Source organism: Rhinatrema bivittatum, chromosome 4 (genome assembly GCF_901001135.1).
Source record: "Rhinatrema bivittatum chromosome 4, aRhiBiv1.1, whole genome shotgun sequence".
In the NCBI taxonomy this organism is placed as follows: Eukaryota; Metazoa; Chordata; class Amphibia; order Gymnophiona; family Rhinatrematidae; genus Rhinatrema; species Rhinatrema bivittatum.
This window is the reverse complement of record NC_042618.1, coordinates 469,207,012-469,229,437: the sequence shown is the minus strand read 5'-3', so window position 1 is coordinate 469,229,437 and position 22,426 is coordinate 469,207,012. Positions and strand designations below refer to the sequence as shown.

Below are 22,426 nucleotides of genomic sequence, written 5' to 3'. Positions count from 1 at the left end.
GTTTTTCGCTGTTTCTGTAAGGCATTCAAATTGCTTAAATGATAACCTAAGATTAGATGTTTGTATCTTGAGAAATCCAGTTTTAGATGAAATTATGTTAATGTAAACAAATCTAAAATCAAATTTGCTTAAGTATTTATAATTGGGATGCATCACGTTTGCTTTCTAGAAAATGTGAAAACTAGTAACTCCTCAAATTATAATTCAAGTGATAGTTGCAGAGTAGATGGATGTCAATTTCCTTCTGCAGTGAAAGGGCTGAGGCAAAATTTAACACCTTTAACCCAGACAAGTCATGACTTGCCAATAAGCGAAGATTTTTGTGTGTGTTGGGGGGGGGGGTTCGAGGTGGTATTTTCCCATTTTGTATAACAAAATAGAAGAGACAAACTTTCAAGCAGTTAAGTCAGATGGTGTTTGCAGAGTATTGATACATTGGTCCATTCTGAGAGATTACTTGAAGATCAAACACAATATTTTGCTTAACACACGCTATGCAGCGTACACTAATTCAGCCAATCATGTCAGAATCTGTTTACAAAAGATATTCTACTATTTAAGGAAAGGTGAATTAAAATAGTTCAGGGACCCTTTGTGTTAAGACAAATATGCATTCAGTGTATCTTAGGCTTGGCCCCTGCGTTTAAGAGTGGTTTAGCTGTGAGAGGAGAAAAGCTGTGCCAGTAAAGGGAATGTTAATAAAGCTGGCATGTAGCCATTAACGAGCCTTGCAATGCTAGAGCTGTTCTGTTAGCACTGGATAATGTTCATGTTTAATCTGGTACTTGGAGGCTGAGCATCAGGGAAGCAGAAGGATGATCACTAACACTGCAAGCTGTGAAGGCTTTGCAGGGCTTTTCACTAGACATAACTGTTCACATTTACTTTTCAGCACATACAACTGACAAAAACACACAAAATACAAGGGTCATCCCTATGACATTTTGAAACAGTTACTGTGTCTTTGGTTTAAAGATGCAGTTTCCCTTTAATTTGATATTGTCCATTCTATTAGATAATACACAGGGCCTGATAAAGCATTTGTACGTTTAAAACAGGATCTTTACATGTGTAAATGCACTTTACCCGGGTAAGTGGGCTTTTGAAGATTGCTACAATGTATGCCATTGAATTGTCCGGAGGCTTTACCCGTATAAGTGCACTTTAAGCGCACAAATGGCTTTTGAAAAGTGCTACGATAGTATGTTACATTAACACGCATATTTCCTTTGAAAATTTCCCAATGGCTAATTTAGTGTATCATAGATGGCATTCATCTATTAACAAAAACCACAGATTGAAGATGTTTTGCAAAAGCACTAAAATTAATAAACACTTCCTCAATTAACAAGTTTTTGTAATGTTGGGCATTGGTTTGCCTTTGGTATAATCTTCTGTGGAGGAGACTGGAGTTCAGGGTGAATCTCTGGTTTGTTTTTTTCCGTGATTAGTGGTGGTTGCAATAGCTGATTCATTCAGTTAGGTTGAACGTCACAACAGATTTAAGGGTTAAACGAAGGTAGGTAAGTACTGTTGTAAAAACTAAATATGAGGCAGATACATATGTAACCTAGGAATTTCCTGTTACGCCCCCCCAGCATTATCTAAATCATTTCAAATTCTCTGGTTTAGGATATAGAAAAATGTTTTGTCTTAGCAGATACTTCAGGGAACATGACTATGATAGTTTGTAGATGAGAAATACCTAGTGTAAAATGTCAGGATTTCACAAACTGTTTGGAGTTTGCTTATGAATCAGCATGCTAAAAGCCAAGTGCAGGCAGAATTTTATCATGATGTTCCTTTCTCACCCTGTTTGTTCTTTTTCACACCATGTTTTCCATTTCCACCACACACACACACACGCTCGCTCACTGTGGGGAGCTTCTCACTAGATGCTCCTCTTACCAATGCATCAGCCTAGTAGTGCTGGGAATGTTACCCTCTGTCACCACATAGCTTGGAGGGAGATGAACCTAATACTTGCATTTTCCAGTGCAAACTTAAAACATGAGTTTTGTTTTTCAGGACTATAATCCTTATTTAATATCATTTTCCCACTGCTGTTTTGTGTGTTCTGTGTCTGCACAGACCACTGCAGGCCTTCTAATTTACATTATGAATATATCCTGGGGAGGGTGACAGACACTGATCTATGTAATGTTTACTCATAATATGATGTGAAATGGGCAAGACTACCCAATCTCACTACATTCTCTCAAACTTTGCGAGAACAAGATGTACAGCTCTACACTAAGAGAGAGTTTAAAAGTAAGAACTTTCTGTATTTCATAATTTGTAATTCTGAAAATATCCAGGTAATCAGCTGTGGCTTTTGCTACTTGAAACAGCTAGCAATTTTATGTGATATGTCTTATGTTCATATGCTTAAAAGATTACAAATTATTCCTAATTCTGTGGAATCAGAATAATTTAAAAAAAAAAAATCACCTCATTAAATTTGACCATATTTTTACTAGTGAAGAAAGGAGGCAACATAAATGTGTGGTGCTATTTTAATTTTGTTCACTTGGCTTATTCATTTGAGATTATGACTTTATAAAAGGGTACCATGATCCTTAAATGGAGACTATTTTTTGATTCCCTATTCCTTGGTACTGTTTGGAGACTGCCTTAGTGATCACATCAGTTTTTTTTTGTTGTTGTTTTAACCCCTTTCCTGTATGTACTACATATTTGTAACTATTTCCTGTATGAATTAGCTGTATCATTATATAACTTACAGCACTAATCTATTGTTAAATTACCACCATCTAGTAGACATTTTTCATTGAAAAGCAGGATGAATTAGCTGTTACATGTGGGTGATGTCATCTATCGGCACTGAACAGACTTGAGCTCTACTGAGCATGAGTGGGAGTTCCCGCGTGGTCATTTTTTTTGTCCGAGTACAGCACAGACTTGTACTCTCTCTCTCTGCAAATATTTGTTCAAAATCCTTTAAAAGATTTTTTTTTTAATTTTCTTTGGTTTTCCTACTTTTAGTTGTTAGGTTTTTTTCAGTGCTAGAAAATAACCCAAACATTTGGCACTTCAAAATGACCCACAAGAAGAAGCCCACAATGAGTGGGTCAAGTTCTGCATCTTTGGTAAGGTGATGTCCCTCGCCAATTATTATCCTGTTTTGCTCTGACCATGACCATGCAAACTGTTATGCCTGTGAATAGATGTCTCCACATTCTGAACACTCCAGGGTGCACTGCATAGAGGAAATGCATAAGTTTCTCAGAAACTGCAGTAGATCCTCTTCCTCCCACAGGTCAGCATTGTCTGCCTTACCTGGTCATGAGCATGAGCTCCTCAAAGATTCACCCATTGGCCCAAATCAAAGCCACGGGATTGAGTGATTATAATCACCCTGCATTGAAAAAAACATGTCGGCATCAGCACACTCAAGGTATGATGCAGTGCATGATGAACCAGTGCACTTGACACATGGTGCACTATGTATGTATGATATACACTACACATCTTTCAATACATTGGCCCACCAACCTAAAGGCCCATCAATACACAGCACAAAACAAGCATGATTCCCCATTTGAAGCCAATCACTTTAATGCAACTGATTCATGCATAGGCAAAGTTATCCTCACTCTACACTCCATGGAAGCATTTGATGCACTGAGCCCTGAACCAAAATTATCAAGTTGCATTACCTACACAGCTGTAAGCAAGCTACTCTAGGTTAACTGCTGAAGGGGTCATCTTACCTTTGCCCTTTCCAATTATGAAACATAGAAACATAGAAATGACGGCAGAAGAAGACCAAACGGCCCATCCAGTCTGCCCAGCAAGCTTCACATTTTTTTCTCATACTTATCTGTTTCTCTTAGCTCTTTGGTTCTATTTCCCTTCCACCCCCACCATTAATGTAGAGAGCAGTGATGGAGCTGCAACCAAGTGAAATATCAAGCTTGATTAGTTATGGGTAGTAGGGGAAGTAACCGCCGCAATAAGCAAGCTACACCCATGCCCATCTGTTTTACCCAGACCGTGCCATTCAGCCCTTATTGGTTGTTTTTCTTCTCCCCTGCCGTTGAAGCAGGGAGCTATGCTGGATATGCTTGTAGTATCAATTTTTCATCTCCCCTGCCGTTGAAGCAGAGAGCCATGCTGGATATGCGTGAAGTATCAGTTTTTCTTCTCCCCTGCTGTTGAAGCAGGATATGCATTACCACAGCCCTCATTCGTAAGTTGATAGCGGAAGGCTTCCAATTAGAGATTCCAGCTCCAGTATGCTTTCTGCTCATATCTCTACTCACCATATCTATATAGTGCAATATCCTCATGCCTGTATTCCAAATCTGTAGGCTTTTCAAAAACCTGTGAAAGAAGGATCTTATACTCACAACTTCTTTTGAAGGCATAAAGGTGCATTTGTCACTTTCTCCATTTTATCTACAAATGTTTCGACTCTATTACATGCGTCTCCTCAGTTTCAATTGGAGCTTGGTGTATGGCGTGGCTCAGGGCGAGTAGCTTCTGAGATGATGTCCATGAGAAGTCACCAGAACTACCTGGTGTCTTTGAAATATTAAGAAATGGAATGTAGAGGTCCGAGGACCAACTTCACTTGGATACGGTTGTACTTTCACAGGCATCAATTCTGGCCTTTTTCAGCAGTATCGCCTACTGCCTCTTCTGGCCCACTGTCTATAACCACATCTGGTCAAACCCTGACAGCATGAGCGCCATCCGCCTAAGACTACACAGCAGACCCAGCATAAACCTGGGATCAGTTTTTCATCCATCTGAACTCCATTCTGATGAAGACAAGATCCAAATCTTGGAGGTGTGGCACCAGATAGCCAAGGTCCTCTAGGTCTTCCAAATCTTGGACTCTGGATGCAGTTTGCATTTCTCCTGGCGACTATACCTTCCACACTGCATGAGTCTTGATCCATATTTGTCTCACTTGGTGCAGCTTCGCAAGAAATGCAATTGCTTCTTCACTAACAAAAGATATGACAGTCCCTGCATCCCAGCATGGATAGGGTGTCTATTCCCATTATTTTCTCAACCTCAAGAAATCAGAAGGATTGAGACCCCTTCTGGTTCTGAGACCCTTGAACAAACATCTACTTTGAGAGGAATTCAAACTGAATTCCCTCAGCATGATTCGCCCTTACATCCAAAAGCATGTATGGATGTGCGCTCTAGATCTGAAGGATGCATATTCTCATCTACTCATCCATCCTTCCCATTGGTGTGCTGCCTTTGCTTAAAGGTGGATTCTTCCTGCTTGCCAATACAAGGTACTCCTATTTGCCTTATTGGCAGCTCCGAGAGTCTCTTATCAAATGCCTTTCAGTGATAGCTGCGCACCTGCGTTGCCAGGGGATTCAGGTTTTCCCATACCTGTACGACTGGCTAATCACAGCGAGCTCTCGAGAATGAGCATTGCTTTCCTTACACAAGAAAGTCTTCTACAAAATTTGGACTTTCTGGTCAATATCAAGAACTCAAATCTAATGTCTGCTTAGAAAATGAAATTATTTATCAGGTCATATGGTGGCAGCCATTGCATGTGCTCTCACTGACCCGCCTTTATCTGTTGTTTACGCTGAGGTCTCTGCTGTTAATGGGATCAGCTGAACCAACTATTATCAACCTTGTGTCCAGTTTCTGAGGAGATTTATGCTGGTGATAAAACCCCTGTATGCTTCAGGATGCATGCCGCTTCGCACTCTTCCTCATCAAGTCTTGTTAGCTACAGCCATCTCCTTGAAAGGGTGTACTCACATAGGATCATTCTATCCCAGGACACCTTGTCTTGCATGGAGAGTCACTTTCTCATCAGTATGCTAGAATTAAGGGTAATCAGATACACTCTTATCATTCATGCATCTTCCTTGAAGGAAGATCATCTTAATTCAAACAAGACAACTAGGTTGCTATGTTTTTTTGTCAGAAATGGGAAGGCACATAATCATTGCATCTCTGCAAGGAAGAATTCAAGATATGGGAGTGTGCAACCAGACAGCCTATCCTACAAGCCACCTATCTTCCAGGAATCTCCAACAAGTTGGAAGATCGCCTGGACTGTACGAGTGGTCTTTGTGACAGTTATCAGCCAACAAACAATTTGACTTAGAGGGTTGACTGTCAGTTGACCTGTTTGCATTGGAGCAGAATGGAAAACTGTATCAATTGTTCTTATTCACGGTTACCTCAGCTACAAGAATCCACAAATTCCAAACTCATGTCCGTTATACACCATACATGCAATGCTTTTATGATCAGATAGTCGTTCTCACCCACCCAAAATTTCTACCAAAGGTTGTCTTGGCTTTCCATATCAATTAATCAATCCATTGTACCATCTACTTTTTTTTCCCCGAGACCTCATGTCTATGAAGGAGAAAGAGCCCTTCATACCTGAGATTATAAAGAGTCTGCCTAGAATGAGAGTAGAAGTTGGTCACATCACCAGGCTTCACAATTATTCATCACATATGATGCTAACAGACTTGGCATCACAGTTGCAAAATGTACCTTGTCTCCTTAGATAGTGGAATGCTTTTTAGCACTGTTACACGTTAACAGAATTGCAGATCAGACTCTTGTCGAAGCTCAAGTCAGAGCTTGGCGTCTATTGTTGTTCATCTTAGAAAAGTGCCCCTTGAGGACATTTGCAAAGCTACAACTTGGTCATCATTTCACACCTTTACATCCCATTACTGTCTGGACAACCTCTCAAGACAAGCAGTTTTGTGTAGTCACAGTAATCTCTCCATGGTGGGGGTCCAGGTTGCTTGTTCAGAAATCACTCTGCTGCAACCCTCATCTTAGAACTTCCCACATGTAATGACAAATTCAGCTCGCTTATCAATAGAAAAATCAAGTTTGTTCACCGTAAATGCTGTTTTCTGTAGATAGGATGAATTAGCCATGGAATACTCACCAGCCTCCCTGGAGAGTCGACTACCTAGCTAGATTTAGGTATGATATAGACTGAGGAGGCTCACAAGGCAATGCCCATGCAGGAACTTCTGCATATGTTGAGTAGATCTCAAAGCTGGACTAGCTTGGAGAGATGAGACTGTTCGGAGCTGCCAGATGATGTTGCCCATATGTAATTAATTCATCCTGCTATTTACAGAAAACGCTAATTACGGTGAGCAAACTGGCTTTGAGTAGTGATTAAACTATTCTGTGTAAAGAATCTTAGAGATTTGATATAATTAGTAATGATGAATGATCTTACTAAAGTATAGCGTTTTCTGTATTTCAAAACCATTTGTATTCACTGGAATGAATGATAAAATGATTTTGATGGTGCTTTCTCTTACAAAGTAATATACAGTTTAGACATGCTTTTTTCTGCCCAGTTGTAATTTGAAAGCTAAAACTGCCGAAAGGCATAAAAAGTTTCAAGATGTGAGTTGCTTTATATTATACTGACTTTTGTATATTGCTTTAGACACTGATATTGAGAGTCTGCATATAGGTATAATTTTGTAAAATTTTAACATTTAGTTTTGCAAAACAGCAACTTGGCATACTAACTGTGTGGCATTATTAGAGACTTAAATATTAGAAGTAAACAGGAAAATCCCTTGGTGTAAGTTTTTATAAAATTATTAGCTGTTTGAGCTGTAGTGCTTTGTGTATGTGAATCAAAGCATGCTCTAAGCTTATTTTTAAATGACATATGTATGACAACTTTGTTATTATAGCTGTGAAGTTGTATATAAAAAGTGTAAAACTTGAATATTAAGGGTACGTGCTTTGTAATTAAAGGGACACTTTACCCCTTGGCATAAGTATTCTTGCCAAATAAAATTGGAAGTTTGGCTCTCTAGGGAATGTGCCTTCTCTGTCTGCTGTTGTTGGTTTCCATTTCCTGCAGGGTCATGTACCATATTACCTACTATGCTCTGCCCTGCCCTTATCTGGAGAAAATAAAAGGGATTCTCATGCTTAGTTCTGCAAAATGCAAAATATTGTTTTAGTTGTATGCTAATTTTTATGGGCTTAATTCCTATTAAAATAGCTGCTTTTCTATTTCACAGCCAAGCATCGAGCAGTCAAACTTACAAAATGGCTTGTATTTCATTAGTTTATAGCAAGGGGGGGAAAATTCTAGTCCTCGAGCTACAGACAGGTCTGGTTTTCAGGTTATCTGTAATAAATGTGCATGAGGTAAATTTTCATACAGTGGGGGCAGTGCGTGCAATTCCTGTCTCATGCATATTCGTTGTAGATATCCGGAAAACCCAGGTCAGTTTGTGACCCTAGAGAACTGGAGTTCGTCACCCCTGGGTTATAGAATCTGAACTTTGAATGTAATCTGTATGACATTTTTCCCCTCAAGTTTTCAGTTCTGAGTGCATGTAATGTTAATTGCGATTATTCAAATTGACAAGTGAGAGTAAACCTCGGAGCAGTGCTCTTCTGCAGCAAGCTCCTTTATTGTCATCCTTTCTCAGGGTAATTTTGTAAATGTATTGGAGTGCTAACCTTGTTCCTATATCCCTAAGAGATTGTTGTGTTTCATATTGAGAGCAATTGTGTTCCCAGTGCCTTTATTGATGTATATTGTTCTCGAAAAGCTTACAATAAGATAAGTTGAATTTATATCCATTATGAAAGAAAAAAAATGATTTTACGTGATCAAAGTTAATATTAAAAACCAATTAACTTTTCCTTGTTTCAGTGTATTAATGTGAACTATAATGTACAACTCTATAAATGTAATGCTGTTGCAATGTATTTAATGAGCCCAGAGTTACCTCCACTATTGCTAGGATTTCCTAAATGTTAGTAAGCTATTTTTTCCTGAGTTGGTAAAGATTTCTGTCAAAGGATCCAGAATATGTGGTGGTATATTAATTTTGTTCAGATGGATATTCAGCTGAGATGCCTAAAAGGGGCCATGACCCTTTAATGGAACCTATTTTTTGATCCCCCTATTCCTTGGCACTGTGTTGGCAGTGACTTATTCTGGATGATACTTGTGTAATAAAGGCCTGTTTTGTGCCTACTTTAGTGGTCAAATTAGTGATCAATTTAATACCCTACCTTTTGAAATTTGGTTTGTGGTCTGGAATCGGCGCAGTTGTATGAAAGATAAAACTGTGTTTATTAGCAAACAATCATTGTATTGGGCATTTCATAAAGCTTGTATGGTGCAGGCATGGCAAATTATAGTTCTCAAGTGCCAACAGCTCTGCTTTTCAGGGATGGCTAAATTATGCAAATTAATCCAGTTCATTGCTGAAATGTATGGAAATGTGTCATGAATATTCATTATGGGAATTTTGAAACCGCCCAGCCCGCAGCACTGGAGCTCACCATCCCAGTACTGAAGTAGTTTTAGTATGGTGAAGCTTGCACAGTCACTTGTGCTAAAGTGGTGTTTTCTGTATTCAGGGAGTTGGTACTACATAAAAACTAGGTTAATTAGGAAATTATTTTCCTTATGTTAATTTATGTTCTTAAATGTGTTTTGTCTAATCTCAGAAGGGACACTATGCTTCTCTGCTTCTTAAAAAAATAAAAAATCCCAGTAATCCTGCAGTGATAGCATTTCAGATATTAGGGAGAAATAACTGTACATTTTTTGAGTGATCTGTTTGTATTACAGCCAAGACTTCTGTATTAAGTGAACATGCAAACTGGGATTGTGATTATAAAAACAAATTAAATGAAAGTAATAGAGTTGGTGGAAAAGCTTGGCTAATAAAGGGGGATTCTGAGGGTTTTCTTGTTTTTAGAAGGGATATCGTGTCTCTGAGAAGCAGCAGTTTAAGCCAGCTAGAAATGCTGTGAGAGCTATATGAAACCTTGTAGCTAGGAGCATACAGAACTTAGGAGCACTATATACATTTCAGGAGAAAAGTATTAATTTTATTACTGAAATGAAAGTACATCAGAATGGTGTTAACCTTGGGTTTCACCTCCTGTGCCCTACATAGCTGCCTGTTTGTGGTCTCCTGCTCTCCGGGAGAGAGAGAGAGAGTGCGGCAAGGAGACTCTGGGGGGTCTTTAAGACTTTTTCACCCAGTTATATGACAAGATTAAAAGAAAACATCACATAGCTCAGAACATTTCTGGCTGTGCTGAGCTGCTGCTTTCAAGGATCATTTGCAACCTGAGGCCCCCCACTTCCACAGGCTGAGTAAGATGTCTCAAGGTGGACACCAAAATCTAGTAGCCCAGCTAATTCATTCTGTGCTCCCTGCATAAAAGTTTGGTTTCCTTACATGTTGGTGATTTCTCTAGCACATTCTGTGCTGTTGAAAGAGCTGCTTTATTTTATTTCCCACAGAATGTCTTGCCCAGCCATGGTAGTGTTGGTATAACTCAGAATTCAGTTGCATTTGGCATATTAATTGTGATTGTTTTAATGCCATATTTTGCTTTGTGATGCCTGTAACATTTGCAAAGGTATAAAATTTGCTGCGCTTGCAGAAATGACCATACTCTGTCCATAATAAATGAAAAATGCCAGTCTGCCATGTCGTTCCTAATCTGCAAGTGCTTCATTGTTACAGCAGAAAGAATAGATAAAGGAAATGTAACGCAGGTTGATTGGAAACCTAATGTAAAGAACAAGTTAGACTGTAGGAGGAATAGCTGTTGCATTGTTTTCAACCTTCATAGGAACAGTAGCTACTTTTCTCACAAATCATGCAGTTATCTGTTGTTCAACTGGTTAAAGGATTTATCTCCATTTAGCTTTTTGCTTTTGTGTACAGTACTTTTGAGTGACAAGTAGATGCTGTTTCTCCAAGCAGTTGGTGCTAGCTTCATTGTTCTAGGCAGTTAAATGACTTGTGTATGTATAGTTTTACGATGTTTTTTTTTCTGTTATGTTGTGGGGCCTAGCAAAATCTACATCACAAATTTTGACACATTACAGCTGAAGGAAGAGGAGCACCTTGGACGAAGAGGAATTACGCAGCACGGAGAAGGGAGCTTGGCCAGCAGTTTGCTTCAAGTGATTAAACTGAAACCTGTAGGAATTCATGGATAAAATGAACAGCAATAGAGCTGAGTAAAGCAAATCTGCATACATGGTAACCAGTAGCTCTACTTTTATTTTTTATGTTGCTTAACTGTTTTATTTGAGAAAAACCTGTGTGATTTAAAAGTTATAGCTTGTGCATCTTTATTACTGGTTATAATACATTTGACAATTATAATGTGCAAGCAAATGAAAAAAAAAAGTCAAGTAACTCCTTGTTTTTATAGTACCGGTAGTTTGTTCTTGTTGAGATGTTCATGTTCTGATAATGTATGTAAACAGCACCACTTTGATTGCAGTAGATATAGTGTTGTAATAAACTGTTTAATGGGGCTGATGTGTAAAGCTGTTCAAGTTATTTGATGTTTACACCTCAGGGAAAGTCTGGTGTTCAGCAATATTTAAAAACAATGTTACTTTGACGAGTTTAGTCTTTTGATAACATTGCAGTAACTTTTTTTTTTTCCATGTGATCTTTCATTCAGAAATCCATACGGTACTAAAGAAATACTTCACCCTCCATTTTAACATGAATAAGTAGTGCACTGAGTCTAATATTTTAGTACCATGGGGGTTTTTTAGTTCCTCAAGTAGGTAACGTGATTTTTGCTAAATGGTATGTAAAATTACCATAACGTTTTGTGTGTCATTGTTTAGTTTGGGGGTTTTTTTATGTGTGTGTATGGGGGGGGGGGGGGGGAGAGAAATTCATCTTGCATAAGTGCCCAATGCATCATAACCCAGTTTAAATTTTAGCAAAATTGTAAAACTGGCATTTGCATTAATATTTGTAATAACTGGAAGGCTGACAGATGGGGCTTCCTGTCTTAAACTTGTGCCTGTCTGGCTCTTCAAGACCTTTGACAGGATAAAAACAAGAGTTGCATGCTGTGTAAAAGTGACTGAATTAAGCGTTTGTTTCAAATATTTATCCCTGTGGGATTCAGCTGCACATGACCTTGTGTGTTCATAAGTCTGATTTGCAAATTGAATTGTAGATTTAACCAATAAGTCACCGAGGTCTTGCAAATTTGCTCAGAAGAAAATTATAATTGAGGTTTGTGCTAAATAGGGAACTTGCCCAGCACTAATGAAATTTAATTTGTTTTTGATATTGAGATTTTAAACAAATTTTGCCCCCGCATCATTTTTATCTTTTGCCCATAAAGGAAATGAAGGTAAAAGAAAACGTTGGCTTTTAGTAACTTAATTCTCCAGAATCATTTTTATGTGAATAATTCTGATACTTTGTTCAGTAACTTATGCTACTAAAAGCTGTGTTTTGAGATTCTAAGTTTTCAAAATCTCGGTGGTTTTACAGACTGCATATCTCTAATAATGTAGAATGTAACATTTTGAACACATGGGAAATCATGTCAGTACATACATTGTCTCATGTAGGTGATTTAATTTGTCGTTAGAATTTTGAATTCAGTTTTGTCACCTCTTGGGTTTTTTTTAATACAAACATAGCTGTTAAGGTTGGATTCATCCATGTATCTTGGCCTTTTCCTGTTTCTTAAATTGTGAATGACCAGGGTCTTTATGCATAAGATCTTGAGCATTTTGTCAAACTGTTTTGCTATCCAAAGTGATTTCGAATGTCTAGCCATGTTCCAAAGCAAAAACTGCCTTTTAAACATTTTGTAACTTGAGTAAGTTGTATCAAATGAGTCACTTCATTTTTATTTTCATTAATGTTGTGTCTGTTTTTAAGCAACTGGGGTTTAATTTAGGAAAACAATGTTAGGTTTGCTGTCAGTTGTAATGAACTGAATGAAAGTTTTATGCAGGCTGCATACAGTCCTATGCGGTTCATAGTAAATAGTTAAGGGATAGCAGGTAAGTAATGTTTTCATAAGGCTGGATCTGCAGTGCAGACCTCTGTAAATATTCTGCTGTAAGGCATACAGTGCTTTATTGAAATCACAATAAGTTAAATACTTCTCTGCTGTTCAACATTGTTGTACAAGTGTCCTCGTGAAAACCACCATGTAAAAATAAGCCCTTTGTGTTGCTTGTTTACAAGTATAACTGCTTTGTGATTTTTAGGTATCTGCTCAGTTTATGGATTGAAATCTTTATTATATTTCTTCACATAGAGCAATGTATTACGATTTTCAAGAGTGTCTTCATTTCTGTAGCTGATGTGACAGTAAGACGTTCTCTCCCCAGTCTGTACTATTGCTGCTAAAGCTATAGACTTGAAACTTACAAAAAGCACATCAACTCTCATGAGCCTTCAGAATGAAGTCACCATGTGATCACAAGCTCCTCTGCTCACCTTCCTACCGTTTGGTGACCTTTGCATGGGCCACATGCTTGTTTCTGGTAGTGTTTTGTTTAAATTGCAGCCGATGGTATCAACAAATTGAGACTAGGTTTGTTAATTGGCATTTGTCAGAATTGCAGAAAAGGTGATTTGGTAACAGGAATTTTGAGGGGTTTCACTTCAAGATTATATCTCTGAGTAAGTTAAGTGGTCTCAAAAGAGGAATATAAATGAAGGAAAACCTAGGAGTGGTTTAGTTGTGTGTGTGTGTGTGTATATATATATATCACCCTATATGCAAGTCACTTTTGGAAGACATGTTGAGCAGATCAGTCTGTGGGGTTTGGACAAGGAAACAGAATATTTTTCACATTTATGGAGAAGAGATGCTTGTCAGAATTTCAAGAACAGATTGTGAGAATATAAAAATTGGGTCAAACAACTTTGTGTCAGACGTATAGTCCAGCTGTTGTGGGAGGAGGTACAGGGAAAACTGAGTCAGACCTTTGGTGTCAGCAGCAAAAACAGTAATCTGTCAAAAAAATTCATTATCAACATTTCAGCAGTGCGTGTCCCAAGAGCAGCTAATTTTCCAGCAAACTGGTTAAACGAGAGTCCAGATTATGGAGAATGGAAATTTTAAAACCAGTTTTCCCATATATTCGTAGCAGAGACCTTCTATCATGGACCTAATGGCATCAGTGCACAGAAACAGAGGATATAACCAGACAAATAATATTATGTTCTTAAGTTATAATTCTATATTGGCCGAAAGGCCAAAGTTGCTGAGACTGGTGGAATTATTAATTGCACAGCATCTATATATATATATATATATATATATATATATATTTTTTTTTTTTTTTTTTTAATCCGAGAATATTATCAGTCAAGGTCTGATCCTTCTTTGAGTCCCTGGTCCTGTGGTAATTTTCTGACAAAAAGGTCCCAAGTCATGGCCAGTGATGGCCTCCATTTCTTCCACTCCATGTGCAGTAAGGACAAGGAAGCAAGTTTAAAAAGGTTGCAGGTTGATGACCTAGAAGAAAATCCCCACTGCCAAGATCACCTCTAGCCGATTGCCTGGAAGTTGGAAGAATATTTTAATGGGGCCGGCCTGGTGGCTCAGTGAGAATGCTGTGTGGCAGATCTGGCGTTTTCTCCATGGATTAGCTGGGGATGTTGTAGAGATGGTTTTCGACTCTTGGGCTGGTGGTGGAATCCCAATACTGACACCTACTGGCTAGAAGTGGGGTGCACGCGTACTGGGTTCCAGAGTGTGCTTCTGACCAAAGACTTAACTGGAATGCCTAGGCTAGGGATGGTTATAAAACTAGGGGAAATGTTCTGGGTAATTGCAGGAGAAGGCATATTGTGTCCAGTTCTGATTTGACTGGAAGCCTAAGAGCAGTAGGAAACTGCTGCACAAAAAATATAATTTCTAAAAATGTGTCTGCCTGGATCGATGACAGGAGGAACAGAAAAAAAAAGGCATGAAGACCTCCCTTTTTTTTAGAATTTTCCTAAAGGATTTTCAGGTGTGCCTGAAGGGCTATCTATTTAGGGCAGGGATATCAAACTATAATCCTCGGGCTGCAAACCAGTCTGGTTTCAGGCTATCCCTAATGAATATGCATGAGATATTAGCTGCAGGCATTGTTTTCAAATATATCTCATGCATATTCATTATTGATAGTCTGAAAGCCAAAAGGTTTGTAGACTTCAAAGATTGCAGTTTGAGACCACTGATTTAGAGCACATGAACCAATTTTAGCTTTGCAGGGGAATGTTGATAGAAAAGAATTACATTTATTAGAGTTGCAGAGTTATGGGTTCCAATATTTGTTCATCTGCTTCCCAGTTCATTTAATGCTGAATGCTTTGATGGGACCACTATTAGTTTTTAATTGCCATTTCTTCAGCCAGAAGAGCATATTTCTTCAACTCTTTCAAGATAGTGGTGCTAGACTGTGCACAGTTTTTTTGCAAAGTTGACCACTGGTTGTCATTAATCAGGAGGTAATTTATACTTTTTATGATCTGCTCCAGAAAGTTAAAAAGAGAGACAATTGTATTCACTGGATGCTAAGGGAGCATTCATGTATTATTTGGTAAAATGGATTTATGACACAATTGCTTATATTATCAGCTATTAGTAATAGCCACCAAAGCCTTTTTCCAGATGAGATAAGGGCTGTGTTTTGGAGGTATACAAGGCTGTGTAGAAAGGTTGCAGAGCTCATTAGATCATTTTCTACTAGGTCGATTTCTACATCTTTTGCAGAAAAAGAACGGGTTTGTAAAGCAGTATGTAGTTCATTGCATACCCTGAAGCATAACAGATTGAACAAGTTTTCAGATCTGCTGCACAGGAGATGAATAACTCCTGCTGTACAGTTGTTCACCCACTAGGGTTCTGTTTGGAATGGTTCCTTGTTTTAACAACCGGGGAGAGGAACATTGTAGATTAGAAACGTTCCTACCTTGTTGGTTCTCCCATCAGTAGGACCAGCCCTCCCTTCTTAACTGGTTGATGTGCTTTCCAGTTTTTGCATGGTTGGTATTATAAATCTGTGTTTCCAACAAGTGAACCCAAAAGAAATCTGACTCCAAAACATTACAGCAATGAATTGTAAAAAAAAAAATAAATAAATATGCCAACATTTTTATAAATTTGATAAATTTTAAATTCAACATTTTAATAAATAAGCACAAATAATATCTAAACAACATTAGTTAAATACTTAAACATACACAGATTTAATTAAAACAGAAAAACACATTGCTCAAAACTACATAGATTTAAAAACAAAGCTTAAAAAAATGCCACATTCACTGTCCTGGCAAAAGATGTAGGGGAAACCCCCCCCCCCCCCCCCCAAAAACCTAAAGTTGACAGTCAACACTCCCTTCAGCGGTGAACCAATGCTGCCAAAAGTGGCAACCAATGCTTTTATTCAAAAGCTCATAGGGATCCAATCATTTTTGGGGTTGTTTTCTTTTTTCAAATACGGAAAAATGTACACGTGTAGTTTCCAAACAAATCTCCATCACCATGCTGAAGAAAATGTAGGCTTGGTTTCTTCCAGGAATCCCAAAAGGCAGCCCACTGAAACTGATTTGCCTTTTATATTACAGAAACAAAATAAAGAACTTAACCAAACACATACAATATCAAAATAACAAACAGGAACCTGCATCTGTATATTCTTCAGTTGTCTTTTTGAAAGTGCTTCAAATAGGGGCAAGCAGATAGAAGAATTTTTCAGTGCTGCTGTTTCTTCAGTCCATAAAGATTTGCATGAGGTGTTGTGTGGTTTTGTCTGTCTCAAGCCTGCAATTCCACCAGCATAGCCTATGGTCCAGACCAGCAGGGAGAGCTAAGAGGACAGGAATTTCAGAGGTAAAACCATTCCTGTCAGTTGTCAGCTACAGAAAAGAAACACACTCTGTTTTTATATTGTAGTAATTGGTAGTTCAAAAGAATAATTCTAATCAGTAAACTGAGTGGATAAATTAACATTAGAATAACCACAGAAAGACCATGTGAAAGATTTTCTTTTAATAGTGAGGTTTTATCAGATTTAAAGATGAGCCAAATAATCATGCTCCTAAACGCTGCCTTTTATACAGAAATTTGTCTGTGGGTTTGTTGGGTCAATAATATGAGCCCAGGAAACGGGGGTAAAAATGGCAGTCCCCAATTACTTCAGAAACTTTATTTTCCACCCGTTTCTAGAGTTGGTATTATTGTAATCAGCATGGGTGTAGGACTGCATTTGCCGATAATGGTTTGGTGTTGGCCCATCTTTGAATCATCAGAAAGATGCAAGACGTCGCATTCTTGATGTTTTAAAAAAATATATATATTTTTTATTTTTTATTTTTTTTTACTGTCATGATATGTCTTTTCTCTGGCTGAGTCTCGCTCCCTGAATTTCAAAGTCACAAGACCAGATCATCCTTAACAGCAGCAGTAGCTTTGGGTTACTGCTGGCATGTTCTCTCATATGCTTTACCGAGAGGTTGGATGTTGATGGTAACAGTGAGAGCAAGACTGACACGTGATTGCCAGTGAACCAAGGCTAGTTTGCATTCAGTGGTACCTGGCTTCCTAATGTTAAAATGTTTTCCTGCTTACATTCTGAAATTCATGGAGCAAGAGACAGCAGGAGAACCAAGGGCAGCATCACAGCAGCAAAACAAAAGTTGAATGAAATGCCTTTTGAATCCAGTAGCCTGGAAAGTTTGAAAGAGAAAATGGATGTTTTTGTTATAGAGATGTTCAGGTATGTCCTTTTATTCTCCCCCTCACCCTTTACTATGGTAGTGTTTAATCATTTATTCTTTTCTCTTATTATTGGTATTATTGTTTAACTTTGTTATCTTTACCGATGACACACATGCCTTCACAAAGGCTTTGAAAAGAGAGAGAATATCTTGTATCATTTTTTTTTTTGCAACAAATTGAAATCCTTGCCATGTTTAACATTTACTGAAGGAGGGTAAAAGTCAGCGTGACAATGTGATTTTAAGTAGCCAATTTAGGTGCAGGTGACTGCATTGGAAAGAATGAGTTCATGGTCATTGCACAGTGCTGCTTTTGGTAAATATTTTGAGCGGAGATGCTGGCCTTCCTTCACATTTTGCTGAATGTATTTGATGCTGTTCTTGCTATGTTTTGGCATCTTGGGGGAAGATGTTTATAAGTAGGTTTTAGGTATACTGGGGGTGAATAACTTTCGGATTATTGCCTGCCATCCCCAGATGTATTTGTTTTTGTGACTAAACAAGTGGCTAATAACTTATTTTAAGTGCAGCTTTAAAGACTGTTTTGAGGTAGTTCCTGTGAAGTGTTTTCTCAATCTGTAAACAGTAAGGGCTGTGTTAAATGAGCTTTTCTGTATTTACAACTGGCAAAGATTCATAACTGAACTATGCCTTAAATTAAAAATCCAAGATGTTTGGTTTGGTCTGTTTGCACAGGATTTCTATAGGGATAGGCAAATGTGGCCAGAACTTTTTGGCACTTTGAAGGAAAAAAAGACTAACTTGAAATGTATTTATGTGATAGTGGGGCTCATCATGTAGTCTCCAAAGCTGTTCCCTGTGTGTGTTTTTTTTTCTATGTTTGTGAATGATGAAGTCACATTTTTTGCCTATCCTTAGATATATTCCACTGTAATAGAATTAAAACTGAAAATAATTTTACAGTGTGAACTGTGCAGCCTGTTGTAATTAAACAGATTTTCTTGGAAACCATTCTTTTTCACTCTCTGGCATACTAGGTGCCTCAGTTGAGATTCTAGTATGCTTTGTTTTCCAGCTGAACATTACTGCAAAATTCTGTGCAATCTAGATCAAAAGGTCATTCCTAAAATTCCACCCACAGTGGCAGGTCACACACTTGAAAAGGAGCTAGATTTTGTACATATTTGAATACAAAGTATGTTGCATCTGGTTATGGCTAGATTTGATTTTATTAAAGAATTCATGTTCTGATTAGAATATGAGTGTCTTGGTTTCTAATCTGCGCTGTTATTTTCCCTTCCACATGTTAGCATATTACTTAATCAAATCTTTAGATAAAATTGCATGTTGAAACACTGCTGTACATAGGTGCTTCCAGGAAATTGCAGAAGGGGTTGTATTTGTCAACTTCTGGTTTTTTTTTTTCTTGTTCTTAAATGTTTACTCATTATGCAACCAGATGTGTTTTATTTTTTGTGCTACAGAGTTTGGTTGATGGAGTTTTGTCAGTATAGCTGCTTACATTTGCTTTATTTCTTGAATTATTTTTTTTTGTTTGTTTTTTCCAAATGATTTTTTGCAGCCTTAACAATCTGTATCCTGTTCAGTTTTTTTGTGTTTGGTTTGTATAGTAAAGAGTCAAGATTTACATGCCCATGAAGGATCAGAAATGTAAAACTTCAGACTTTGAAGGCAAAGACCACATAGTTCTCAATATTGTAAACTTCAAGGACACATTTCTTACAGCTAACCTGGGTAATTTCAGCCATGGTGGTATCTCCATTTATGCTTTTCATGCTAAAATATGCTGCCTTGCAAAAGCTTTCAAGCCCTTGTTGATTTTTCACAATCTTCTGTCTAAAAAATGCAAGTCAAAATGCATTAGAATTTGCCTCGCTGATCTACACTACACATTTGTCATGAAAGAAGAGTGATAGAAATATTCTAGAAGTCATTAAGAATAAAACCCCAAAAGTCTGGATTGCATAAATTTTCGCACCCTTTGTCTCAGTACCTGATGGGAATCCCTTTTGCAGCAATAACCCCGTCTCCCAACTTTGCAGAGCAGGATGGAGCACTTTCTGCCCATTCTTTTTGGTAGACAAGCTCCAGCTCTTTCATGTTGTCTGCAGATTAGATTTTCTGTGGGACAGTGATCCCAAGCACAAAGCAAAAGCAGTGATGGAAAGTGACTGCTCTTGAGTGGCCCAGTCAAAGCCCAGAGCTGAATCCAGTAGAAAATCTGTCAAGAAGAATGGACAAAAACTGCACTATTCCACTGTGCAAACTTGGTGGATGCCTACCCTAAATAGCTGATGGCTATTATTGCTGCAAAAAGGGCTTCCACTGAGAATTGAGTCAAGGAGCGTGAAGACTTTTGTAAGCACAACTTTATTTATTTTTTTAATCTTAATTGTTTTTATTCTTTATTGTGTGTTTCATGATGAAAGTGTAGCATATGTTTAGGTCAGCGAAACAAATTCTAATGCATTATAATTTGTAACTTTGGACAGAATGTGAAAAATGCACAAAGGTGTGACTATTTTGCAAGGCACTTTGTATTGTGAATTGCCTTTCAGAGTCTAAACATTTTGATTCTGCATTGTGTCCTACTTGTGGTTATGAAGGTACATCTTAACGTCTGGTTCCTGAGACTGGCTGAGATTTATTCAAGTACAAATGATCTGAAAATGTACAGTAACTTTAATTTAAAGGTGAAAAATAGCTGAGAAGCAGATTACATGTAAACTGTATTTCTGCCTGATATACAGCTAATATGTTTAGGTGGTCTTAAAGTTAAAATGTGCTGGGAATGGATCAGATTTTACTTTTTTTTTCCCCCCCCCACAGCAAAGCAACATCCGCTTTGATTCTCTGCAGTGTCATATATTGTGTCTCTGAGCCTGTGTGCTTTATTAGAAATGCACCCCATTGTCTCTTAGCAATACTGAAGAAGTTGTCATTTCCTTGTTAATGTAGTGGGTTAAACACTAATGGGGGGGTTTCCTCCAAAGGATTTCATTCACTGTTTTGAGTATTTTAAAAGTTAAAACCTCACTGTAGTACTTTTCCTTTCATGGCAAACTCCAGTTTTTTGGTTAAACTGAATTTTTACATTTATAGTATACAAAGTAGGCAAAGTCTCTTTCAGTCTGTCCCTTCCCACTACCATCAAGAGCCGGCTCCTTTCTGTTTTGACAGATTTGAATGTCTTTAAATGTTTGTTGTTAAATTGTAAAGCACAAACGTCTACTTCTGTGGTTACACATGGACTAAGAATGATTTCTGAAAATGAATGACAGTCAAAAGGGTTTTGTCTTTTTTATTTTTTTCTTTGTTGTTACCAGCAGGCCAAAGAAGTCATGTGAGATTTAAGGTATTGTCTTGTCACCACACCTGGGTTCTCTGCAAGCTTAAATGAGATCACCATTTTTCCCCTTGAAATGTTAAAGAATATTGGGTCTCCTGAGTTAGCAGTAATCTGGACTGGGTTCAGTTTGTCAGTAGCTCAGTGTGGAAATCGGGCCCTCCTGGCCCTTATCTTTGAAATGATCTTTCTTTTCCTGGCATTTAGGTGAATGTTTAGCACTTTTGCTATTCAGCCACTGCTGGAATTTATAAACTGCAGTAGTTACACTGTATTCAACGAGCATGATATGAAACTTGTACTGAAGAAATAAACTACCATTTCTAGAAAACTGGTTTGTGTATTCAGTGCTATTTTTTTTCTCTTAACAGACCACTTTGACCTGTGGTTATTAGATGTCAAGATTCAAAGTTCATTTCTCATTACCTGTCGAGACACATGATGCTTCACACATAGTTAATGTCCACAGGAAAACCCCATTTCAGATGTTACTTAAAAAGCTCTTATTGTCTTATGGCTCAGGTCTTAATGGGCTAGGCTGGCCATGAATATGGAAAGACAATTGTTCCTGCTACTGTGGGTGGCCCCGGCGGGCCAACAAAAGGGGTACTGAAGGTTCACATTATAAAAGGGGTGCCTCCAGCATAGGGCTTCTGAGCCCTCGGGGGTGGTAGGAGCATAGATTAAAGGGGAGAATTTTTAAACAATCAACCTTCGTATACTAGGTCTGGATGCCATAATTTGCACAGTACATACAACCAGGCCCACATTTAGGCATAGGCAACTGTCTCAGGCACAAATTTTTTTTATAGGTGCAGGATTGATGTATCTGTTGAGGCATGCTTAAATCCACAGCCTGCTTCCTCTTATGGCATCCCCCCTCATCTCTGTTGCGGCGCCAGCCCACAGCAGAAGCAGGAGGAAGCAAAGTCAGGAAATTCAGCATGGGGCCTCCTTAAACCTTTGCATGCTCACCAGCCTAGTAACAGGAAACAAATGTGGGAAGAGGGGACAGGGTGCCGCAGGGCCAGTAAGAGGGTTGCAGGAGGCCCCACACTAAATTCCTGGCTCTGCTTGTTGCTGTGACATAGAAGTGGAGGGGATCATTTTAGCAGGAGAGAAGGGGAAAAACATTGTCCCTTGCTCCCATGAAGGGGGGAGTGGGGTTTGGACAATGGACATCCCCCTCCCCCCTTCCAATTTCCTATAGCACTGGCAACTTAAATCTGGCTCTGAGTACAACCCTGGGTAGAAAGCATAAATTCAGGCAGATAGTATTGAGCAATTTATTCAACATTTGATTTATAATAAAATGAACCACTGATTCTTTTTTATCTTACAAAGATACATATAGGAGTGGTTTAAACTACTTATATGATAGACCTGAAGCAGTATACTGAGGGTTTATTCACTAGAAAACCCAGATCAGCCAGTCTGTGTTTGAATTGGCTATTCCATAGGTGTGTGTCCATAAATGTTTTTCCCACAGGACAAGCAGGATGGTTGTCCTCACAAATGGGTGACATTGAGGATGGAGCCC

The 22,426-nt window shown here is 38.3% G+C and overlaps 1 protein-coding gene across 2 annotated transcripts in view; it reads left to right on the top strand.

Annotated features, from left to right (window-relative positions):
• CPSF6 (cleavage and polyadenylation specific factor 6) overlaps positions 1-21,217 on the top strand; it is a 135,886-nt gene extending 114,669 nt beyond the window's left edge. For both annotated transcript variants that reach the window (XM_029597222.1, XM_029597221.1), the window contains exon 10: positions 10,892-21,217. The gene's annotated coding sequence lies outside the window, so the exon portion shown is untranslated. The remainder of the gene's footprint in view (positions 1-10,891) is intronic.
• The last annotated feature ends 1,209 nt before the right edge of the window (positions 21,218-22,426 follow it).